Raw genomic sequence first — 23,403 nt, forward strand, 5'->3', positions numbered from 1 at the left:
GGGGGGGGGGTGGGGTGGGGGGTGGGGATGGGGTTGTGAGGAAGCCTCAAAGAACTAGAGGAATATTGTTTTTCATCGGTGCTATACTACACCCTGGTTTGGTCATTGCTTCCATGTGACTTTTCTGTGAGGGTATGTCCTATTGTCTACAGATGGGTTTGGGGTCTCTGCTCCCAGCTCCCTTGTTCTTAACAATATGTTTTATTTTGTTTGTTTGGGTTCTTCTGAGGCCTGTTACCTGAACCCACTGACACCTCATGATCGTATAGGCCGGTGTGTGTCTTACATGTGGGCTTGTTGCTTCTCTGTTAGATGGCCACTTATTAAACTTCAAGCCATTAAGACCCCAGACACTATATGTTTTGATAGCCAGGCACCATCAGCTTTCTTCACCACGTTTGCTTATGCACCCAATTTGTCTTCAGCTCCTGTCAGGAGGATGAGCATTACAGAATGCCAGGTTGTTAGAACAAAGTGTTTTTCCTTCCATTGATTTTAATGCTTCCTGCATACATCAATATTTTGCTTATGAAATCTTTTATTATTGCAACTCGAGGCTCTTATTATTTTCTTCAGTTCTTTAAGCATAAGATACGCTGAGTGTGTTCTTCCTTTTTCTTCTACTTCCATGTCATTGATCATTTGGTTATTTTACTTTAATTTTTCTTCTTGAAAAATTCAAAGCTACCCTTTCAAATTTTCTGTTTAGGTCTTTGATTTCACCATGCCTGCCTTTTTTTTTTTTTAACTAATCTACATTCAAGAGCAAGTTTCAGTGCCTCTTGGAACATCCTTTTTGATCTTTTCTTTCTTTCCTCTCTTCTTATTGACCTTTTGCTTTCTACATGTATGATGTTATTGATGTAATTTTACATCTCATCAGGGCTTCTTGTATCAAATATGTTCTTGAGATGTTCTTGAAATTCAGTTGGGGGTATACTCAAGGTGATGGATTGGCTTTTGTGAAATTGTTTTGTTTTCGACTTGCATGTATATGTAAGCAATTTGATGGTCTGTTCCACAGTAAGCCCCTGGTCTTGTTTTCACTGCTAATATTGAGCTGCTCCAATATCTCTTCCCACTGATACAGTCAGTTTGATTTCTTTATATTCCATCTGGAGAAGACCACTTGTGCAGTTGAAGTTTATGTTGTTGAAAAAGGTATTTGTGGTGAAGTTGTTGCTCTTGCAACATTCTATCATGTGATCTTCAGCTTTGTTTCTATCACCAAGGCCATATTTCCCAACAATCATTCTTTCCTCTTTGTTCCCAGCCTTGCCTCCTTATTGCTTATAATTAGCAACACATCTTGATTTTCTGTTTCAACAATTTCACACTGCAAATTTGGTAAATTTCTTCAATTTCCTCAGCACTAACTTTAGTGGTTGGTGCATGAATTTGAATTAGGAAGAAGTAATAGGCTGCCCAATTTTGAGGCATGAGATACTGAAATTCAAATACTAAAAATCTCATGAATAATTGTGGAACATTGTCAGATATTGTACCAGAAGATAAATCCTTCTGGTTGGAAGGCACTCAAATATGACTGATGGAGAGATGCCTTCTCAAACACCATCCACTATAATGAAGTAGATGGAGTAATCTTTTAAACATGACTCAAAATGAGAAGTAACATCTGAAAACATCTATTAATAATTGGAATGTGGAACGTATGAACTATCAATCTAGGAAAATTGGAGGTTGTTAAAAATGAAATGCATTGCATGAACATCCATGTCTTAAGCATCAGTAAAATTACATGAGAAAGCTCAAAAAGTAAATTGCATAGAGTTTTATAGTTTACAGTTGAGTTAGTTAATTGTGCCAGCCTGGCCGATCACATGTGGGGCTAATTGAAAGGCGGAGGGCTAAATGGGTGGTGAAGCCTCGCCTTTCTAGTTCTCGGGTCTCTTGTTTTGTGATGGTTGCACCGGGTGCGGCTGCCTTAGCAGTTCCCTGCTTCAGCTTGCAAGATTGACTTTCCTACAAGACATCCCCAAGGAGAAGCTACATGGACCTATCCCGATGAAGCCCTGGGTGCTGGAGCAGCCGGGTGGAGACCCCTGCTAGTGCTGAGATGCTTGTTCATTCACTGACTCAGCTTTCCTCCTGCAGTCAGCATCATTACCACTGTTCTGTGAGGTGGAGGACTTTGTGGACTGGTGTTGGGTTAATGGGTTAATGTTGGACTTGTGGGCTTGGGCAGCATTGGGTTGGGATGTTTTCCTGATGCACATTTTCTTTACATAAAACTCTCTCTTATACATGAGTTGCTGTGGATTTGTTTCTCCAAAGTACCCAGACTAATACAACAGTATATTGATAAATGCAAGGTAGGATTATGAAAAATATTTTTGTTCTTATAAATGACTACAGGGATATTTTAATAAAATTAATTATTTTGTGCTGACACCTTGCTATCTTGGTGTCACCCCATCAGGCAGTGCTGCCTGGTGCAGTCCACAACCCCCTGTAATCACCTAGTGATGCCAATGAGTATTTTATATTGACATTATTTCCAACAATTTTATTTCAATCAGTGATTATAAAAGTATCATGTTTGATCAATTGCAGACTGCAGATGATGGTAAAAATATTCAATTTCTTGAATTTTAATATTAGTAGTTTGCATATAAATTTGAATAATAGTGGTATTAACTGATATTCCTTGAAAATGTATGGATATTGTCCTATCACTGACAGCGTTGTATCTCAGGATATTAGAGCATATAATGGGAGTTCTGGTGGTTTATCAGGTAACTAGTTGGCTGGATAACTGCCAGGTCAACAGTCCAAAACCATTAGTCACTTCTCAAGAGAAAGATGAGGTTTTCTACTTCCACAAAGATTTGAAGTCATAAAACCCACAAGGTCAGTTTACTCTGTCCTCTAAGGTCACTGAGTCAGAATCACCTGCTGGTGGGGCTTGTCTATATGGTTTTCTCACTCAAAATGGCCAACACTAATCCATTGCACCTTTTTACCATGTAGGAGATATATATATTACCATGTAGGATATTGATTGGTAAGCATTTCCATTTCACTTTATACTTTCTCCAGTTTTCCTGGATTTATACTATACACATTCTATGTTCAGCTTATGAATGAATGTTTTCAAGCTTTTCTTCTTCTTCTTCTTCTTCTTCTCCTCCTCATTTTGGATCATTCCACATCAGTAAATGAAGGTTTAAAAACATTGCTAAATCCATGTCATTAAAGATAATTCCACTTTAAACAACAGATCTTCCCCAATCATATTTTGAGAGACTTCTAATTGAATGTCTCATTTTCCAGCACTATATCAGACAGGGCTATTCTGCTATCCGTAATTTTTTCACCAGCTTTTTCTTTTCTCCCCAGAAATAGACTGCCATATCCTTTTTCCCAGTCTTTGTCTTCAAGGTTCACTTATTGGCAGTGATACTAAATTAAATCATCAACAAAAAAACTATAAAGCACACATTTTAAATGTACTAAATAATTAGTTTTCTTATAAAGTTTATTCAACTCTCTTGTATAACTTTGGTGCAGGAAGATATAATTAATATTCATTCATTGATATTTTTCTATATGGCTACAACAAAGATTATTAACAATGATTGACATTTGGTGGCCACTCACCTGTCATTTGGTCATACTGTGGTGACTTGTAGCTATAATGCTGGAAGCTGTGCTGCTATTATTATAAATACCAGCAGGGTCACCCATGGTAGACAGGTTTTTGTGGAGCTTCCAGACTGTACTTATGACTATATGCTCACTTGGGGTTTGGAATTGGGGGACAACATATCTTATAATTAAGAATATGTATTATATATGATGAAAAGCAATGTATAAAATTGGAGGAATGCTTATTAACAACCTGAGATGCAGATGACACAACCTCCCTGCTCCCCCTCCCTCATGATCCATTGATAATTTATAAATTATTATTATTTTGTCATATCTTGCACTGTCCGGTGTCTCCCTTCACCCACTTTTCTGTTGTCTATCCCCCAGGGAGGAGGTTATATGTAGATCCTTGCAATCGGTTTCCCCTCTATACCCCACCTTCCCTCCACCCTCCAGGTATCTCCATTCTCGCCACTGGTCCTGAAGGGATCATCTGTCCTGGATTCCCTGTGTTTCCAGTTCCTATCTGTACATCCTCTGGTATATCCAGCTTATTAAGGTAGAATTGGGATCATGATAGTGGGGGGTCGGGGGAGGAAGCATTTAAGAACTAGAGGAAAGTTGTATGTTTCATCATTGCTACCCTGCATCCTGACTGACTTGTCTCCTCCCTGCAACTCTTCTGTAAGGGGGTGTCCAGTTGCCTACAGATGGCCTTTGGGTCTCCACTCTGCACTCACCCTCATTTACAATATGATTTTTTTGTTCTTTGATGCCTGATACCTGATCCCTTCAGCACCTCGTGATCACACAGGCTGGTGTGCTTCCTCCATGTGGGCTTTGTTGCTTCTGAGCCAGATGGCCACTTGTTTATCTTCAACTATTTAAGACACCAGACACTATATCTTTGATAGCCAGGCACCATCAGCTTTCTGAAGGTTTTTTAAAGTATAGGATAAAAACCCAAATGTAAACCCACTCAATGTGTCAATTTTGACTCACCTCTATCTAGTTTATTCTCACTTATAGCGACCTCACAGGTTGGAATATAACTGATCTTGTGAATTTCTAAGACAGTTCATCTTTACTGAATTATAAAGCCTCGTCTTTCTACTGTGAGTGGTTCGTGGTTTAAAAGTACTGGGCTTGTGGTTAGTAGCCTAACTTGTAACCCACTAGGTTACAAGTCTAGTCTGTAAATCGTTACAAAATCAAACAGCCTTGTTTTCCTCCTACCAAGCTGCTAGTGTGTTTAAACTGTCCAATTTACTGTTAGCATCTTAACACCTACCCACAACACCATCAGGACTCAAACATAAAGGACAAACCCACCGCCACTGAGTCAATTCTGAATCAGAGTCACCGCAGTGCTATAGGGCAGAGTGCACCTGCTCCTTGGGCTTTTAGCATTTTCCCAAGGACGCATTTCAGAGGGTTAGGAAAGAAGGAAAATGGAAAGAGGAAACACAGAAAGGAAGTGGGATAAGTGACCATTTATTGAGGAGATTTAAAGGGATGAACTGAATTAGAATGTGCATGAATTATGACTTATTGAATGTAAAACTGTGATCTGCTTTGTAAATTTTCACCTAATTTACAAGAACAAAGTTTATTTTTAAATTAAAAATTGAATCTTTACATGCGTATATAGTCTCATCTTTCTCCCAGTGAGATGCTGGTGGGTTTGAACCACTGACCTTGTGGTTAGCAGGCTAAAGCTTAGCCCACAACACTTAGTGATTGACAGTATCCTGAAATAAGTATCCACAAATTCTTCGTGATTGACAGTATCCCAGTTAATAGTGATTTTGTTCAACTGAGATAACCTTTGAGAAATTACTGGACCATATGGAGCTCAATTTTTTGTGCATTTGAAAGATTATTTCTGTTACTTTTCACAATGTCTTTTGTAAAGAGTTATTAGAATTTCAAGAAATCATTTCTAAATGATATCTAATTTTAATTATTAATTTGGGTTAATGTTCAGTAAATTACATAAAATTAAATAGACACATCTACTAGGCTTTTCTACAGATCTACAGATTTTGAAAATCAATTTAGATTGCATTTAAAATTGTATATAGGAACTTCTTAAATTATTTTTGTAGCACAGAGTCCAGAAACAAAACAATAAAAATGTGTGATCATCCACATAAGCAACATGTTTTCTCCAAAGATAAAGTTAGTATAAGCAATTTCTTATTACAGGAAACATAATTTCTATGGAACTATCCTGAGATACAGGGTTCATGTGAGAATTTGTGAAGGGACCAGTGATCTGAAGCAGGGGAGTCATATAGGAAACTTCCTAGCTTGCTATGCCACTAATTTACCTATCTTGGAATGGCTAGGACTGAGCTGACCAGAATCCAAAAGAAGATGTTTGACGCTGTGAGGAGGTGCATATTTTTTTGCTGGCTTGATGGATGGCCTGCTCTAGATTTGATTATGATTATGGATGCAGACACACAAGGTTCCAACTGGAATGAATATTCTTCACATCAAACAACATGCTGGTCTCCTTAGAGGACTAAGTTGATAGAATGGGCAGTTTAGATATTGGATACTCAAAACAGGTCAGGGTGGAGTGGATAAAGAAATAAAGTGGCTGGTTTACAAACTCTCATGGCTGGTGGAAGATGTTGATAGGATTAAAGGAGTCAGGTGTAGGTGATTACAAGACTGTTAGGCATAGATTATTTTTGTTTTATTCATTTATAAAATGTAAGATTTAAATGGGGCTGCTGCATTTTCAGTGGTATGCCTTTTAATTTTATCCTGTTAGGCATAACTATGATTTTATTATTGCCTTCATTTAAGATGATGTATGCTTAATGCTCATGGATTGGAAGGCTCAACATAGTAAAGATGTCCATCTTACCCAAAGCACTTTATAAGTTTAACGCTATTCCAATTCAAATACCAACAACCTTCTTCAAAGAATTGGAAAAACTGACCACCAATTTCATATGGAGCGGGAAGAAGCCCAGAATTAGCAGAGAACTCCTAAAGAAGAAGGACCAAGTCGGAGGACTCGCTTTACTCGATTTTAATACCTACAACACAGGTACGGTGGTAATGGCACAATGACAGATACTCAGACAAGTGGAAAAGAATAGAAAGCCCAGAAGTAAAACCATCAGCATAGAGACAACTGATCTTCGATAAGGTCCCCAAAACATCAAGTGGGAAGCAGGTGCCCTTTTTAACAAGTGGTGTTGGAAACTATGGATATCCACATGTAGAAAAATGAAACAAGAAGCTTACCTCACCCCATGCACAAGAACAAACTCAGGGTGGATGACAGACCTAGAAGTAAAACCGCAAACCATCAGGACAATCAAGAAAGAAATCGGGACAAACCTAAGATCATTGACCCAGGGAACTCATAGGATCACTGCAAGAGGAAAGGGTACACACACAGGTGAACTGGAAATTAACAAAGGAGATTTAATAAGAATAAAACACCTGGGCGCCTCGAAAGATGTCACCATGAGGGTGACAAGGTAACCCACAGACTGGGAGAGGATTTTTAGTAATGACACATCACACAAAGGGTTCATTATTAAAATCTACAACACCCTCATGGCCTGCAAAAAGAGAAAAACAGTTAACCCCCTAAGGAAGTGGGAAAAAGAACTAAAAAGAGCTTCCACTAGGGAGGAGACCCAGATGGCCAACAAACACATGAGAAAGTGTTCCCATTCATTAGCCACAAGAGAAATGAAAATTAAAATAACCATGAGATACCACCTAACACCCCCGAGGCTAGCCCAAGTCAGAAAATCAGAGAGCAAAAAATGTTGGAGGGGATGTAGTGAAATGGGACCCCTCCTCCACTGCTGTGGTTGTGTAGATATGTACAGCCACTATGGAAAGTGATCTGGCAATTCTTCAAGAAAATAGAAATTGATCTACTTTATGACCCAGCCATGCCTTTACTGGGCATATACCCTGAGGAGGTAAGAAATAAAACACGACCAGTCATCTGTACTCCAATTTTTATTGCGGCACAATTCACAATCACAAAGACTTGGAAACAGCCCAAGTTTCCATCAATAGATGAGTGAATTAGTAAACTCTGACATATACACACAATGGAGTACTATGCAGCACTAAAAAATCACAGACAATCACATGAAACATGTTGTTTCATGGGAAGAGTTGGAAGGAACAATGTTAAATGAGGTAAGCCAATCTCAAAAGGACAAGTATAAATGAGTCCCCTGAGGTAAGGACAATCAGCACAGCAGGAATAGAAGAAAAGACACTTATCTCACAATATAGGGGTGGAACCATAGGCAGTCGGGGGAGGTCAGACCAAACCAGGGAAGTACATGGGAATCCAACATGGGAATCTAAAGAAGGGGAAAGGAGGAAGGAGACGGGAGAATGGGGGTGGGAAGAAACTGAGATGATGACATGGGGGGCACAAGGGTCTAACCCACCCAGGAGTATTGGTTGTGTCTCCACAAAATTGGAATGTGCATATAGACCACCCCCCTCGTGGCGCACCAAACCAGGAGGGCAATGTAACACGTGAAGAGTCCATGAAAAGACTGGACTAAAAGGCCAGGCCAAAGCAGAACCAGCCTGACCCCCACCCTGAAAGTGTGTGCCGCAGAGAACGACACTAGACCTTCTGGTGAGGGAAAGGAAGCAGCCTACCATACCCAGAGGGAAGCAAACCGAGAAGGAAAAAGAGAAAGGGGCAGTCAGCATAGACTCTATATGGGCACACCAAGCCCAGAGGATGAGGTCCCTGCATGGAGTTGCTGGGGCACAGAGAGGACTGTGAGACTACCAACAGCTCAAAACATGTTGCCCCCTAACTGGAGCATACGGAGACGGAACAATAATGGGGACACACGGCGGGGAGACAGTGGGGGAATGGAGCACAACAAATCAACAATCGGAGTAAAGCTGAGCACAGAGCCCCTGAGGAGCCCCAAGAATGGACTTAGGATGAGGAGGGGCAGCCCCTGGATTCCTCTCAGGACCAGGGGGGAGGGTCCCATGGGGACCAGCAAACAGACCTGGACTTATCTGGGTTTTTTTTTCTTTTTTTCTTTTCTCTCATTTTTTCTCTTCACTTTTCTTTCTTCAACCATAGGTTTTCTTATTGTTCGAACTAGGACATGCATGAGTTGCCTAATTGTATGGGTTGAGCAATGGGAGGGAAGCCCAGGGAGAAGGCACTGGGGCCAATGGCCCTGGAAGGTACGGGGAAGAAGGTGGTGGGGAGAAGGGGGTGGGGAGCTGATGGTGTCATGGACAGGGGAACAACTAGGGAAGCAGAACCGGCATCTAGGAGAGATTAGAGATCCTTTGAGTATTAGAGCAACACCAAGCTAGTGGAAAGGAGGTGTTCCTAACAAAGCAAGTTATGAAGCACTAAGAGGTGGAAGAAGGGGGACAGTGAGGGCGGGGCAGGAGGAGGTAAAAGGAAACTGAGGCAAGCTCTAGGAAGCAAAGGCATAGATAGGGAGATTCACAGAGGTGTGCACTTATGCAAATACATTAATCCATAACAATAGTGGTACTGGCCTATTTACATATATTTATAAGGCAACACTGAAGCTGTAGAAGGGCCTTGGGTCTCAGCTCATATCTCCCCTTAATACAAGAACACATTGTACTAACAAATTCTCATCCTATGATGCTCACCCCCCACCCCATCCCACACACGATCGCTGAGGGAAAAATGGGTGTATAAGCAGATGTGGTGAAAACAGAGGATGGTGCCCAGCCATTAAAAGATAAAGTATCTGGGGTCTTAAAGGCTTGAAGTTAAACAAGCGGCCATCTAACAGCGAAGCAACAAGCCCACATGGAAGAAGCACACCAACCAGTGCGATCGTGAGGTGTGAAGACTGGGCAATGGGCATCAGAGGATTCACAACAAACAGTAAACAAACAAACAAAAATGTATTGGTGAGAATGAAGGGGGGTTGGATTGGAAATCCATAGTCCATCTATGGACAATGGAACATCCCCCACAGAGAGGTTGCCGGGAAGGGGTAAGTCAATCAGGGTGCAGTAGAGCAGTAATGGGTCACACAATATACCTCTATTTCCTGGAGGCCTCTTCACCCTCTGCTATCACGACCTCAATGCTGCCTCCCAATCTAGACTAGATGGGAGCATGTCCATAGGTCTAGGCAAGAGATAAAACTCACAACACATGGAACCCAGGAACAGGAGTGGGAACAGAGATACCAAAAGGGTAGGGGGAAGGGAGGGTAGAAGTGGGGAGGGAGGGGCTTACTGATCGCAATGAATAGCATATAACCAAACACCCCCATTCAGGGGGAAGAACAACAGAAACCAGAGGGGAAGGGAGACGGAGGTCAGAGTGAGATTTGAAAATAATGAACAATCTACAATCTATCAGGAGACCACGAGGGTTCTGGGGGGTGGGGGGAGGGTGGGCAAAAAGGAGCTGATCCCAAGGGCTCAATGGAAAGTAAAGATCTAGAAAAAAAACGATGGAATATATGTACGGATATGTTGTACACAATTGATGTATGGATTGTCACAAGAGTGGTAAAAGCCCCCAATAAAATGAAAGAAAAAAAAAGATGATGTATGGTTAAAGAATTTTGTGCAGCTGTCAAGTTGACAAGGGGTGGTCTATGGCAGTCATATCTTATGTCTTCCTGCACTTGTTTAAGTATGGAGTTCAATCTGTCAATCAGGTAAGCTGATGCCCCCTGGGAGCTGTGGCCTTCTTATAAGCTAGACAATGGGGGCACACACCTTCCCTCCCTCTCTGTCCCTTTGCCTTCTTGCTTGCTGGTTCTCTGCGCCTGCCTCCAGGGGAGTCCTAACTGGGTCATCTGACTCTTAGAGGTGTGAGTGCTCTGCCACTTTTCCACTGACCTTGGATCCACACAATTGTGCACCCAGTGGCCTGTGGTCTGCCGGCATCCCACTTCACCTTTCTGTGTCATCAGCCTGCAGCTACATGAGTCTGAAGAGGTTTCTGGCTAATATGTTCTTAATCATATAATCCAATTTATCCGAGTATTTAATTAGCATATGGCGTGAATAAATATGGAGAGAGGATACAAACCCGACACACACCTTTTCTGATACTCAACCACACAATATCCACCTAGTTCTGTGTGAGAAACTGCCTCTTGCTCTCTGTATAGGTTTTGCATGAATACAATGAACTCTCTGTAATTCCTGTTCTTCACAATGTGTGTCCGTCGGGGTCCGTCTAGAGAAACAAATCCATAGAAACTTGTATGTGGTATAAGAGAGAGTTTTATATACAAGGTTTCTATACATTAAGAAAACATCCTGGCGCAGTCCAGATCAAGTTCATAAGTCCAATATTAGCACTTACGTCTAATACCAATCTATAAAGTGCTCTTCTGACTCATGGAACACATGCAATGCGGCGAATGCAGGAAGATCACAGGCCAGTGGGTGGGAAGTCTTATAATCCAGAGGCATGTATGCATCTCGGTGCTGGCAGGGGTCTCCACAGGCATCTCCAGCTCCCAGAGCTACATCAGGGGCGGTCAGTGTGGCTTCTCCTCATGGGGGGTCTGGATAGGAGTCAGCCTTGTCAGTTGAGCGTCTCCAAGGGAGTGAGCGGAGAGGCTCTCCTGCCTCCAAGGAGGGAAAACACAGGAGTTCCCAGAATTCTTAGGAGAAGGCCATGCCCACACAGGCCTCATTGGTTATATCTTGATTGGCAGGCCAGACTGGACCCCTTCACTCTTAATCCTCTCAAGTCCCAAATTGCCACCAGATTATGTAACTACCATACAATGTTATCCATAATGTGTTATTATCCTTACTGTTGAATTCCTTTGCATAAGCAATTAAAAAATAACAAAACAAGTTGGCATCTTTCTTTCTCTGCTTTCAGCCAAGACTCATCTGACATCAGCAATGTTATGCCTTGTTCCCTGTCCCTTTCTGAACCTGCCTTGAATTTCTGGCAAGTCCATGTCCATGTAGTACTACATGCATTTTAAAATTACCTGCAGCAAAATGTTAATTTCTACATTCTCTTGGACCATTTTAATTTGGAATGGACACAAATGTAGATATCTATAATCTATTGCCATGCAGCCGTATTCCAAATTTATTGGCACCAATGAGTGAATGTTTCCCATGCTACATACTGTGGTTGAAATAATTAGTATTCCTTAAATCCTGGAGCATTGCTATATACCAATGCCTTCAGCGCAGTTTATAATCATTATTTTTATATCGTGGGTTCTTGTTACCTTCAAAAATGGTTGAACATTAACCGGTTCTTTCTGCTTCAGTGACGGTCTGCTCCTTTGATCTTCTTCGTGGCTTCCTGCATCTTCTAATCTTTTGTCCACATAATCCTTCATTCTTTCCCCTTGCAGCTTGAAATTTTTCATCAGTTCCTTCCGTTTGAGACGTTATGGTTGTGTTTTTCCTGTTTGCTTTTTGGACTCCAGATCTTTGCACATTGAATTAGAATTCTTTGTTTTCATGAACTGCAGTTTAAGATTTTCTGTTTGGTTCTTTACATCATCATTTCTTCCATTCATTTTAGCTACTACTCTGATTTTCTGAAATCTATTTTGGTATTTTCTTTGTTTCTTGTGTTTTTAAATTACCTTTTGCTTTCTTCATGCATGATGTTGTCTCACTGTTATCTGGTCATTAGTGTTCAATATGTAAAATTTATTCTTGAGAGGGTCTCTAAATTCAAGTGGCATATACTCAAACTCGTATGTCGGCTTCTGTGGATTTGTTTTCATTTTCTTTAGCTTCAAACTGAACATGCATATGAGCATTTCTTGCCCAGAGTTGGTCTCTAGCATTAACCTGGCTTCTGATATTTAGCTTCTTCATCATCTCTTTCCCCAGATATAGTTGACTTGATTGCTGTGTATTCCGTCCAGTGAGGGCCATGATATACCATTTTTTAATTGTGAATCTTTCTAGGACTTTTCTAAGAAATTTTATTTTAAAACACCCTTTGACAATGGAAAGAATCAGTTAATGTAGCAACTATTAAAGTTTTATAGTAATGTATTTGTTTTTCTAGTTGTTGCAAGTTAGAGTAAATGAAGACCAATACAATGTCCAACTTAAATTATGTGAAGTCTTTATTTATATCAGTCTCTCCCAAATGGCAGGGAAGATGTTAAAAGGCTCTATCCACCATACTGCAGTGCCCATCTTCTCTGGCTAATCCTTTTAAAATATTACTCAGGGAAGGTGGGATACAGAAAGCAGAAGAAATATCAAGTTAGCATTCTTATATCACTAAGTAAGCGGTATAGACAGAAGTAAAACAGAAGTACATTTAGGTAAAGTTTCAGGCCCCTTGTTTTAAGTAGGATCCTATTTCTGGATTTTATCTTCAATTTGCCCCCCTGGTGAGTGGAAATGAATAAACTTAATGCTTCTCTTGATAAGGAGAAAGGGGTAGGTTAAGCAAGAAGTGCCCTAAGGGCACTTACAAACTTGCATTCCATTGTGATGTTAAAACAGATTACTTTGGGCCCTGCAGAGTGGTGGGAGGGGCGAGGTGTCTTCAGGAGCAAAGTGCTTTTGTGACAGTTCTGCATAAATGTGGTGACATGAGCTTGTCTATTTCATTAATAAGCAGACACAAATCAACTTTGAGATTTTGTAATTGAAACATCTCACAAACTAGTCTCAGGGGATTTGAAAGACTCCAGGATCACAGTCTTCTTTTTCCTACTTTATTGTAATTAAGCTAACAGAGCAAATTGGTTTTCCATTCAACAAGTCAAGCATATTTTGATTCATGATGTTGATTATACTCCCCATAATGTAATAACACTCCTACCACTTCTTCCTTGTGTTTCTCATTTCCACTTTCCCTTCTTTTGTATTCCACCCTGCCCTTGGAGGTTTATCACTAGGCCAAAGCTGTCTTTTTGATCTCCAGCTTCATTGCTCTAAGAAGTGCTACCTCACAGATGCTACTGTTCATCTTAAAGGCTTGTCTATGAGGTGACTGAAAATTGAGCCATTGGAGTGACTTCCGCCTAGATCTGAAGGGTTTCTAGGGACCATAGGTTCTAGGACCCATTAGTCTCTTTCAGACAAGTGAGCTTGGCCCGTTTTTGATTTTGAGTTTTGTTCGACAATTTTTCCCACTCTATCCAGGATCTTCTAATGTGATCCCTTTTTAGAGTGGTGATTAGTGGTAGCTAGTCACTCTCATTCTTCTGCACTCAAGGCCAAGGTGGCTGGGGTTCACATGGCCCATTAGCCATTTGACTGCTTGTTCCACCGTGCTTTGAATTTCGTCACTTTTCTTTGCTCCAGATGGAGAAAATCCATTATTTGCATTTTAGGTGGCTGCTTACAAGCTATTAAGACTCTACGTGTTCCTTACCACATTATTTGAGTCATACTCTTCCCCTTCTGACTCGTAGTGATCATAGAGGACAGAGGAGAACTGCTGCGTAGGGTTCCCAAGGCTGTAAAAATTTATTAGGAGCCTCATCTTTCTCTCATTGAGTGGTTGGTGGGTTCAAACTGCTGACTTTGTGGTTAGCAGCCCAATGTGTGCTATGTCACGGAGAGCTCCTTTAGGTTTGCTGTGAATCAGAATCGACTCAAAGGCAGCAAATTTGCCCCTTCTTCTTTTTTTTTTTTAATTTGCCCCTTCTTAAATAGAATTTATAGTTTTATTCCAATTGAGAGTTGATGGTTTAAGATGCTTGTTTTATACTGAGAAGAGAGGAGTGATATCGATCTTAAATTTCCTTGGCAAATTCAGAGTTCCTTTATTAATGTTATTTTTCTTACATTCACTCTTTTATAGAAATATTTATGGATCCATTAGTTTGATTACCTGGTAGCTGCATTCTGGCCTCAAATGTAACAATTGTAAGGATACCACAGGATGCAGCAGTATTTTGTTCTGTTTTACCTAGGATCACTGTAAATCAGACCTATTTTGACACTACCTAACAACGTGGGAAGATGTCGAAACAAAGACACTTAAGAAATTCCTCACTTTCTATAATAACCATAGTACTTGAGGTCTGTTGTGTTTCCATCTTCTGTCATAAGAGATTAAGACTGCTCATTTTTTTTAAAGCTGGCTGGAATGATGGAGATAAAAAATGTCCCTGCTGTTCTAGAGACCCTGAAGAAAAAGTGGAGGAATTTCGTAGAACTGAAGATCAAGAACTTGAGAAATAAGTTTGCCCAAAAGATGTTTCTAAAGGCAAAGAGGAAGCTTACCTATGAGAAAGCTAAGCACTATCACAAGGAATACGGGCAGATATACAGAACTTAAATCCAAATGGCTCAGATGGCAAGAAAAGTTCTATGTATCTGGGGAGACCAAACTGGCGCTCGTTATCAGGATCAGAAGTATCAATGTTGTGAGTCCAAAGGTTCCAAAAGTGTGGCAGCTTCTTCCACTTCGCCAGATTTTCAATGGCACCTTTGTTATGCTTAACACGTGTTCAGTTAACATGCTGAGGATTGTGGAACCATGCTTTGCTTGGGGCTACCCAAACCTGAAGTCACTGAATGAACTCATCTACAAGCATGCTTATGGCAAAATTAATATGAAGCGTATTGCCTTGACAGATAACACTTTGCACAGTCTCTTGGTAAATATGGCATTATCTGCATGGAGGATCTGATTCTTGAAATCTACACTGTTGAGAAACGCTTCAAAGACGCTAATAACTTCCTGTGGCCTTCAAATGATCTTCTCCATGAGGTGGGGTGAAGATAAAGAGGACCCATTTCGAAGAAGGTGGAGATGCTGGCCACAGGGAAAACCAGAACACCAGGCTAATTTAGAAGGATGAACTAAGGTGGCTGCCATAATGCTTTTTGTAATAAAACAGTAACTGCTTTCAAATTCAAATGGGGAAAAAAAGAGCTTTAGACTTAAAGAAGAATCTCAAATTTAGAATTACAGGGTTATGTCTATATTGGTTCTCATCAGACACAGTAGAGCATTTGACGCTTTTATTAACCTATAAATACATAGATTTTAAAGCTAGCTAGATAGATAAATGTTGTTTTGGTCGTCTACATTACTTTAACACTGATCACACTGATAAAAACTGTACCCATATTTTTTCAGCTATCTCCTTCAGCAGTTTCATCCTCATTTATTTCCCTATATAATCCTATTTTTATACATATCCAAAACAACAACAAAAGGACAATTCATGACATTGGTTAATGCCAATTCATAGTGACCTTATAAGACAGGGTAGAACTGCCCCTGTGAGTTTCTAAGCCTATAACTCTTTATGAGAATAAAAAGCCCTGTCTCTTTCCCATGGAGAACTTGTGGTGGTGTTTGAACTGCTGACCTTGTGGTTAGTAGTCCAGCTCATAACCACTATACCACCAGTGCTTCATCTTTAGACATAGTTAAAGTCAATTATAGTTCTTAGAGAATAAAAACATTTTTTAAAAAAATTTGCTTTGCATAAAATTGCACAAAATTCTAGAGTTAATCTTACATTAAATTTTTTCAGCATTTTCTATTTCTCCGAATGCTTAAATGCTATGAATTACAATAACCAGAGGAAGTTTTTATTAATATGAAGAAGAGGAAATTAAAAATTAATATATAATGCATTTTAACATTAAAATCCAGTAATTAGACTTGCACAAATCACCCACTCTTTCTGTCTTATATTCTAGGACAGAAGCTAGGAAATTGCTATATGTTTTTGATTTATCTATTTGGATACAATACTTTAAGAATCAACACTTGATTTTAATTTCATTCACATTTGAGTCATATGAAATTATCTTCACTTGTCTGGTGCCTCTCTTTTCTTTCTTTCAGTGACCTTAATATCATGCTTCTATCCCTGAGCAGGTATATTTCTCCAACTCCCTGAAAAGTGATCATGTTTCTAATTTATTTGAACACAAGCTTAGATCACTTTGCTCATTCTCTCTGAGTCTCTTGTCATTCCCTGTTCTCTGCCTTTGATGATTAGATTTGTATTTGGCATTTTTCTAGTGTGTGTAAATAAATAACGTTTTTAACACAATGACATGTCTCTGTTTTCATTTATTGACAATAGATTCCATCTAAATTTCAGTTAAAATACCTGAATTCACAGATGTTAAAATGTGCATAGTTAGTTTATGTTTTGCAGATGCATTCTCCCTCACAGTGTCTTGAGAGAAGCTATAAATAACTCAAATAACTACCAAACATTACCTACCACTGTGTCTGAAGAAACAGTGCTGAGAGTGTCTGTATGTTTTAAGAAAAATCTTTAGAAGGTAAATGACAACATTTCATGCTATTCAAATTTGGACATTGATGCATATTACTTCATTGCCTCAGCTGTATCTGCCCAAAAGATACTGTCTTATCAACATACATATAGTATTTGCTATAGTTCCTCATTTCCTAGAAAGTGAGCTCTATATTTAGTAAAAATTCTGTCACTGACATACCAAAGCTTTTACAATTTTGTCAATAGTCCCTAATATTTAGAGAACAAGAGGCTGTATTTTCAGGTCCAGGTATTTATTTTAAAATGGAATAAAGTAGTTTACAAAGAGATATTATGCTATCATGAATTCACCTGCTTAGATTTTAAGAATATTATATCCCATGCCACATATTAACATTTTTAAAAGTTTATAAGTTATAATGGTGGTATCTCCATGGATGTAAATTATCACTGATTAAATACAGGTATAAGGCAGGAACAAATTATTCAGGTGTACTTTAATAAACAAAATATGACTCTTCATCTTAGGATGAAGATATGTATATGATATTGATTTCCCCATTGGTATTCTTTCAGAGTATCTTTCAATTTTGAGAAATTCTTTTTTTTGTTAATTTTGAGAAATTCTTTCTGAAATTTCAATCTTTCAATTTTCAGAAATTCTTTCAATGGGAATATCTATGTCATTATCACAAGATAATATATTCTAATGGCATTATGTTTTTTGTACTACTGTTTGTCTTTAAGCAGATATAAGATTTATAGAGAATGCATTCAGGGAGGTATAAGACTGTAGGAAAACATATTTCTCTGTGGAATTTTAATACTTTGAAAAATTCATTCACAGGAAAAATGTTTTGCTGTAGCACTTTAAAACCTTCTAAATGCAATGACTTCCAATAGCGACTGTTTAAGTTGTTTAAATGCTAGACTAGGTCTTTTTGCATATCAAAGCTGAAATTCTTTTCATTGTCTTACTTTTACACTGGTCTTGATCTTGAAATTTGGAGGTATTTAAGTGTAATGTAATTAGTGTGATAGTATATAATAGAAAAGCTGGGTGTAAATCTGCAATATTTGAAAGTTTTCCAAAAGAAAACCAGAAATTAAATTTTCTTCCCAACATGCATACGTTTGCTCTTTTTGAACATGGCATTTTTGCAATCTATAATTTAGCAAAATAAAATGAATTCAAATAATATCCGGGGTCTAAATGGCTTATATTCAAACAAGCAGTCATCTAAATTAGCAGTCAACTAAGTCCACATGGAAGAAGCACACCACAAGCATGACAATTACAAAACTCGAATATGGTGAGAAGAAAAGCATCGGAGCTAAAATTATGAAGTCCCAATTTGTGGAGGGCTGTGGGGCACAGGGAGAGCCCCAAACCCATCTGCAGAGTATCTGGTCAGAGTGAGCCATTGGCAGATCCGCTCTAGCCATAGGCAAGAGTCTTGGTCAGCCTTACTATCAGGCTGAGACCATTGTAATTTTGATTATGCTGGATCAAACTTGACACTTGGTCAGTTGACCACCCTGTAGACGTGACCTGAATTTTAGCTGGGTGCAAGTATCTCTTACTGGTTCCATGACAGAAATTTCTTCCCTGGGTTTTGAATATTGTTGGGGGCCTTTTCCTTCTTGTTCATTATTAGTGTTTTGGCTGTATACTATTATGTTTTACCCTTACCGCCTTAGTGCAATTTTGTTTTCTATTGGGTCTCCCAGCTTTGAAGCACAGGAGTGGTGAACGAATAATTATAATAATGGATACAAGGGGATATAGGGAATACAGGGTTGGGAGTGAGGAAAGATAGGGAAGAAAAGGGGATTTGGGGAGTAACTAATGAAGACAGGAGGAAGGAAGATGCACTAGAATGGATTGTGATCCCATAAATCATCTTAAAGTCAATGTAACCATGGGGGAAGGGGAATGCTCTAAAATTGATGTGGGGGTGATTGTACAATTCTCCATGATATGATTGAATGATTGAACTATTTAATTATATAATATATAATTATTTGCCAAAAACTGTTGAAAAAAGATTATTTTGCATGTTAAAATTGTAGCCCGTGTAGAATACATATGTTGTAAGTATAGGCTTTCTACTCCCTTAAAGAGTTTCAATCTTGGAAATCCATCGTGGGAATTCTACCTCGTCTGAAAGGGTTGCTATGAGCGGGATGATAACTCTTCACTAGAGTAGAAGGCCTCACTGGTCTTTCTCCCACAGAGCAGCTGGTGGCTTTGAACTGCTGACTGAAACATCAGTATCACAATGGGTAACCACTCTGCAATCCCAATAAATTTCATATTTGTGAATGCTAAGTATTTGTGGCATCATTTGTCTGTGAACTAGTTCAGCTGTGGTGACTGTGTTACTGTGATGCTGGAAGTCGTATAACTTGTATTTCCAATGTTAACAGAGTTACCCAAGGTGGACAGGTTTCCGGGGAGCTTTGAGATTAAGTAAAGACTATGAAGAAGGAACAGTCTGGCCACTCTTGAGGGATTAGCCACTGGAAACCTTCTTAATAGAAGTAGAGCACTATCAGAAATAGTGCCAAAAGATTGAACAGGCTGTCTGTTTCTGACAGATTAGCACTGAAAATTCTAATAAAGATCAGTGAAAAATTGCCAACAATAGTGCCAGAAGATGAACCTCTCATGTTGGAAGGCTATCGACATAAAAGTGACAAAAAAGAGTCAGGGAGATAGAGGGGCATTCGTTTGCTGATGGGGCATAACTGAAAGTGAGAACATACAATTTTAAGTAACCATTAATATCTGAACATGGAATAATTGAAGAATGAATCTAGCAAAATGAGAAGTCATCAAAAATGAAGTGGAATGCACAACTATCAATATCCTATCTACTAGTGAGCCGAAGCGGACTGGTATTGACAATATTTAATCCAACAATCATGTGATTTACTATGTTGGGAGTGACAAGGTCAAGAGGAATGGCATATTATTCAATGTCAAAAATAATGTTTGAAGACCTATCTTGAAATACAATGCTGTCTGTGATAGGAAAATATCTATATACCTACCAGGAAATCCACTAATGCAACTATTTTTCAAATTTATGCACCAAACGCTAAAGCTAGTGTTAAAGAAATTGAATAATTTTTCAACTCTTCATCCTGAAATTGGTCAAATATGAAATCAATTCAGTAATAATGATTGGTGATTGGAATGTGAAAGTTGGATACAAAAAAGAAGGGACTGCAGTTGGAAAAGAATGGCCTCCGATAGAAATTAAGCTGGAGACTTCATGATAGAATTTTGCAGTGCCAACAGCTTCTTCACTGCAAATACATGTTTTTTAACATCATAAAAAAGAGCTAAATATATGGACCTAACCTGATGGAACACAGAGGTATGACATAGACTATATCTGCAGGAAGAGATGATGGAAAAGATCAATGTTAGCAACCGAAACAAGGCCAGGGACCGACTATGGAACAGATTATTAAATGCTCATCTCCAAGTTCATTTTGAAGGTGAAGAATATTACAACAATTTCAAGAGAACCAAAATATGAACTTGAATTGATTTCACCTGAATTTCAAGAATAGCTTTGATGCATTGAACATTAATGATGGAAAATCTGATGAGCTTTGAGTTGGCATCAAGATCATCATACATGAAAAAAACAAAACAAAACAAAATCATTAACGGAAAAAAAAGGATCAAAGTGGATTTCAGAAAGACTCTGAAACTTGTTCTTGAAGGAAAGTACCTAAAGCAAATGACAGAAGTGATGACGCAAAAGAGCTGAACAGAAATTTTCAAAAGGTACCTTAAGAATACATAATCATGCATTACAATGAAATACGCAAAGGTCTGGCATTCAAAAGGCCAGAAAGGAAAAATATGTCTGGCATACCACAATTTGAAAAAAAAATGAAGAAAACGTTCCAGCTTTCAGTTGAAATATTGAAGGATTCTCTGGGCAACACATTTAATGATGCATGACATTTCAAAGGATAATGACAGGAAAACACAAAGTCATTGAACTAAACGGACAGGTCAACATTCTAAAGCTTCAAAAGGTAGCATGTGATCAAGAACTGATGATACTGAAGAAAGAAGTCCAACTTGCGCTGTAGGCATTAGTGAAAAACAAGGCTCCAGGAATTGATGGAACAGCAATCAAAATGTTTCAGCAAGCCGATTAAACCCTGGAAGCACTCCTTTTTCTTTGCCAAGAAATTTGAAATATCGCTACCTGGCCAACTAACTGAAAAAGATCCATGTTGTGCTCATTTTAAAGAAAGACAACCAACCAAACAAAATGAGGAAATTATCGAGCAATGTCATCAATTTCACATGCAAGAAGATTCTGCTGAAAATAATTCAGCAACAGTTGCAGGTTGCAGCAGCACATCAACAAAGAGCTGCCAGAAATTCAAACTCGGTTCGGAAGACATGGCACTTCTGAGGTCAACTGGGTGTGAAAAAGTAAAAAAATAATCGAAAGCTGTTTATTGCTGTTTTATTGATGTGTGGATCATAGTAAACTGTGAATAGATTGTAATGAGAAAAATAGGAATTATAGACTACTTCTTTATGCAACTGTGGTACCTATACATGAATCACAAGGCAGTTGTTCAAGCAGAACAAAGGAGTATGGAATGTTTAAAATTAGGTTGTCTCCTCTCACCATACTTACTCAATCTCTGTGCTGAATGAATAATCTGAGAAGATGGGCTATATGAAGAATATAGCATTAAAAGTGGAGGAAGACTCATGAACAACCTGCAATATGCAGGTTTCACAATCTTGCTTGCTGAAATCAAGGAAGACTTGAAGCACTAGCTCATAAAGATCGAGGACCACGAACATCAGTTTGGATGACAAAAAATGCTTTAGAACAGCCTCAAAACCACATTTATACATAACATCATGATAAATGGAGAAAATATTGAAATTATCTAGGATTGTATCTTGCTTGGATGAACAATCAATGCTCATGGAAGCAGCAGCCAGGTAATCAAAGCATGCATTGCATTGTTTAAATCTGCTGCACAAGACTTCGTTAGGGAGTTGAAGAGTGTGGTAGTTATATAATCTGGTGTCAATTTGGGACTTGAGAGGATTACGAATGAAGGGTGCCGTATAGTCCGTCAATCGAGTTATAGCCAATGAGGCCTCTGTGTGAGCATGGCCTTCCTCTGAGAATTCTGGGAATTCCTGTATCTTCCTTGGAGGCGGGAGACAACCTCTCTCTACTCACTCCTTTGGAGACTCTCTACTGACAAGTCTGACTCCCTGCGAGACATCCCTGATGAGAAGCCACATGGATCTACCCTGATGCAGTCCTGGTTGCTGGAGAAGCCACGTGGAGACGCCTGCCAGTGCTGAGATGCTTACAACGTCACTGGATCCACAAGACACCCCACTCACTGGCCTATGATCTTCCTGCACACAGCGTTATTGCATGAGTTTCATGAGTAAGAAGAGGACTTTGTAGATTGGTATCAGACATATGGGCCAATATCAGACTTATGGACTTGATCTGGAATGGGCTGGGATGTTTCCTCAATATTTAATTTCTTTTGTATATAAACCTCTTTCTTATGCACATGAGTGTCCATGAATTTGTTTCTCTAGTCTACCAAGACTAACACAAAGAGCAAGGATAGCAATTTGAAGACTAAATTGTGCCTTACCCAGTACATGGCATTATCAATTGCTTCATATGCATGTGAAATTTGGATAATGAATAAGAAATACCTAAGAAAAATCGCTGCATTTGAATTACGGTGCTAGCAAAGACTATTAAAAACACTCTGAATTACCAGAACAACAAATAAATAAGTTTGGCCGAAGTACAAACAGAATGCTCCTTAGAAGCGAACATGGGGAGACGTCGCCTCATGTACTTTGGGAAAGTTATCTGTACCTGGAAAAAGACACCATGCTTGATGAAGTAGAATGGCAGCGAAAAAAAGGAAGACTCTCAAGGAGATGTAGTGACTGCAACAATGGGCTCAACTATAACAATTTTTGTTGGCATGGTGCTGGACCGGGTAGTCTTTTTAAAAAAAAATTATTAGGGACTCTTACAACTTTAATCACAACCCATACATATATCCATTGTGTCAAGCACATCTATACATATGTTGCCATCATCTTTTCCAAAACAACATCTTTCTACTATGTCCTTAGTATCAGCTCCTTGTCTTTTTTCCCTCCCTCCTCCACCCTTCCTCCCCCATGAACCCTTGATAATTTATAACTATTTTTTCCATGTCTTACACTGACTGCTGTCTCTTTTCACCTACTTTTCTGTTGTCTGTCCCCCTGGGAGGGGCCCGTACTTTGATCATTGTGATCGGTTCCCCCTTACTCCCCACCTCTTTCCTTTTCCCCCAAGTATTTCCCATTATTGATCCTGAGGGTTTTATCTGTCCTGGATTCCCCGTGTTTCAAGCTCCTATCTGAACCAGTGTACATGTTCTGGTCTAGCCAGATTTGTAAGGTAGAATTGGGGTCATGATAGCGTGTGTGTGAGGTGGGGAGCCTTAAAGAACTAGAGGAAAGTGGTGTACTTTGTTG

At 39.2% G+C, this 23,403-nt stretch overlaps 1 protein-coding gene and 1 pseudogene across 1 annotated transcript in view; one reads left to right on the forward strand and one right to left on the reverse strand.

The window, feature by feature from the left end:
- DACH2 (dachshund family transcription factor 2) overlaps window positions 1–23,403 on the reverse strand; it is a 781,274-nt gene that overhangs the window by 54,658 nt on the left and 703,213 nt on the right. The gene's annotated exons all lie outside the window — the stretch shown is intronic.
- LOC105979658 lies at window positions 14,705–15,417 on the forward strand (annotated as a pseudogene).

The sequence above is a fragment of the Echinops telfairi genome, unplaced genomic scaffold, assembly GCF_000313985.2.
Source record: "Echinops telfairi isolate 266 unplaced genomic scaffold, ASM31398v2 ScPeMD7_42;HRSCAF=159, whole genome shotgun sequence".
NCBI classification, from domain to species: domain Eukaryota; kingdom Metazoa; phylum Chordata; class Mammalia; order Afrosoricida; family Tenrecidae; genus Echinops; species Echinops telfairi.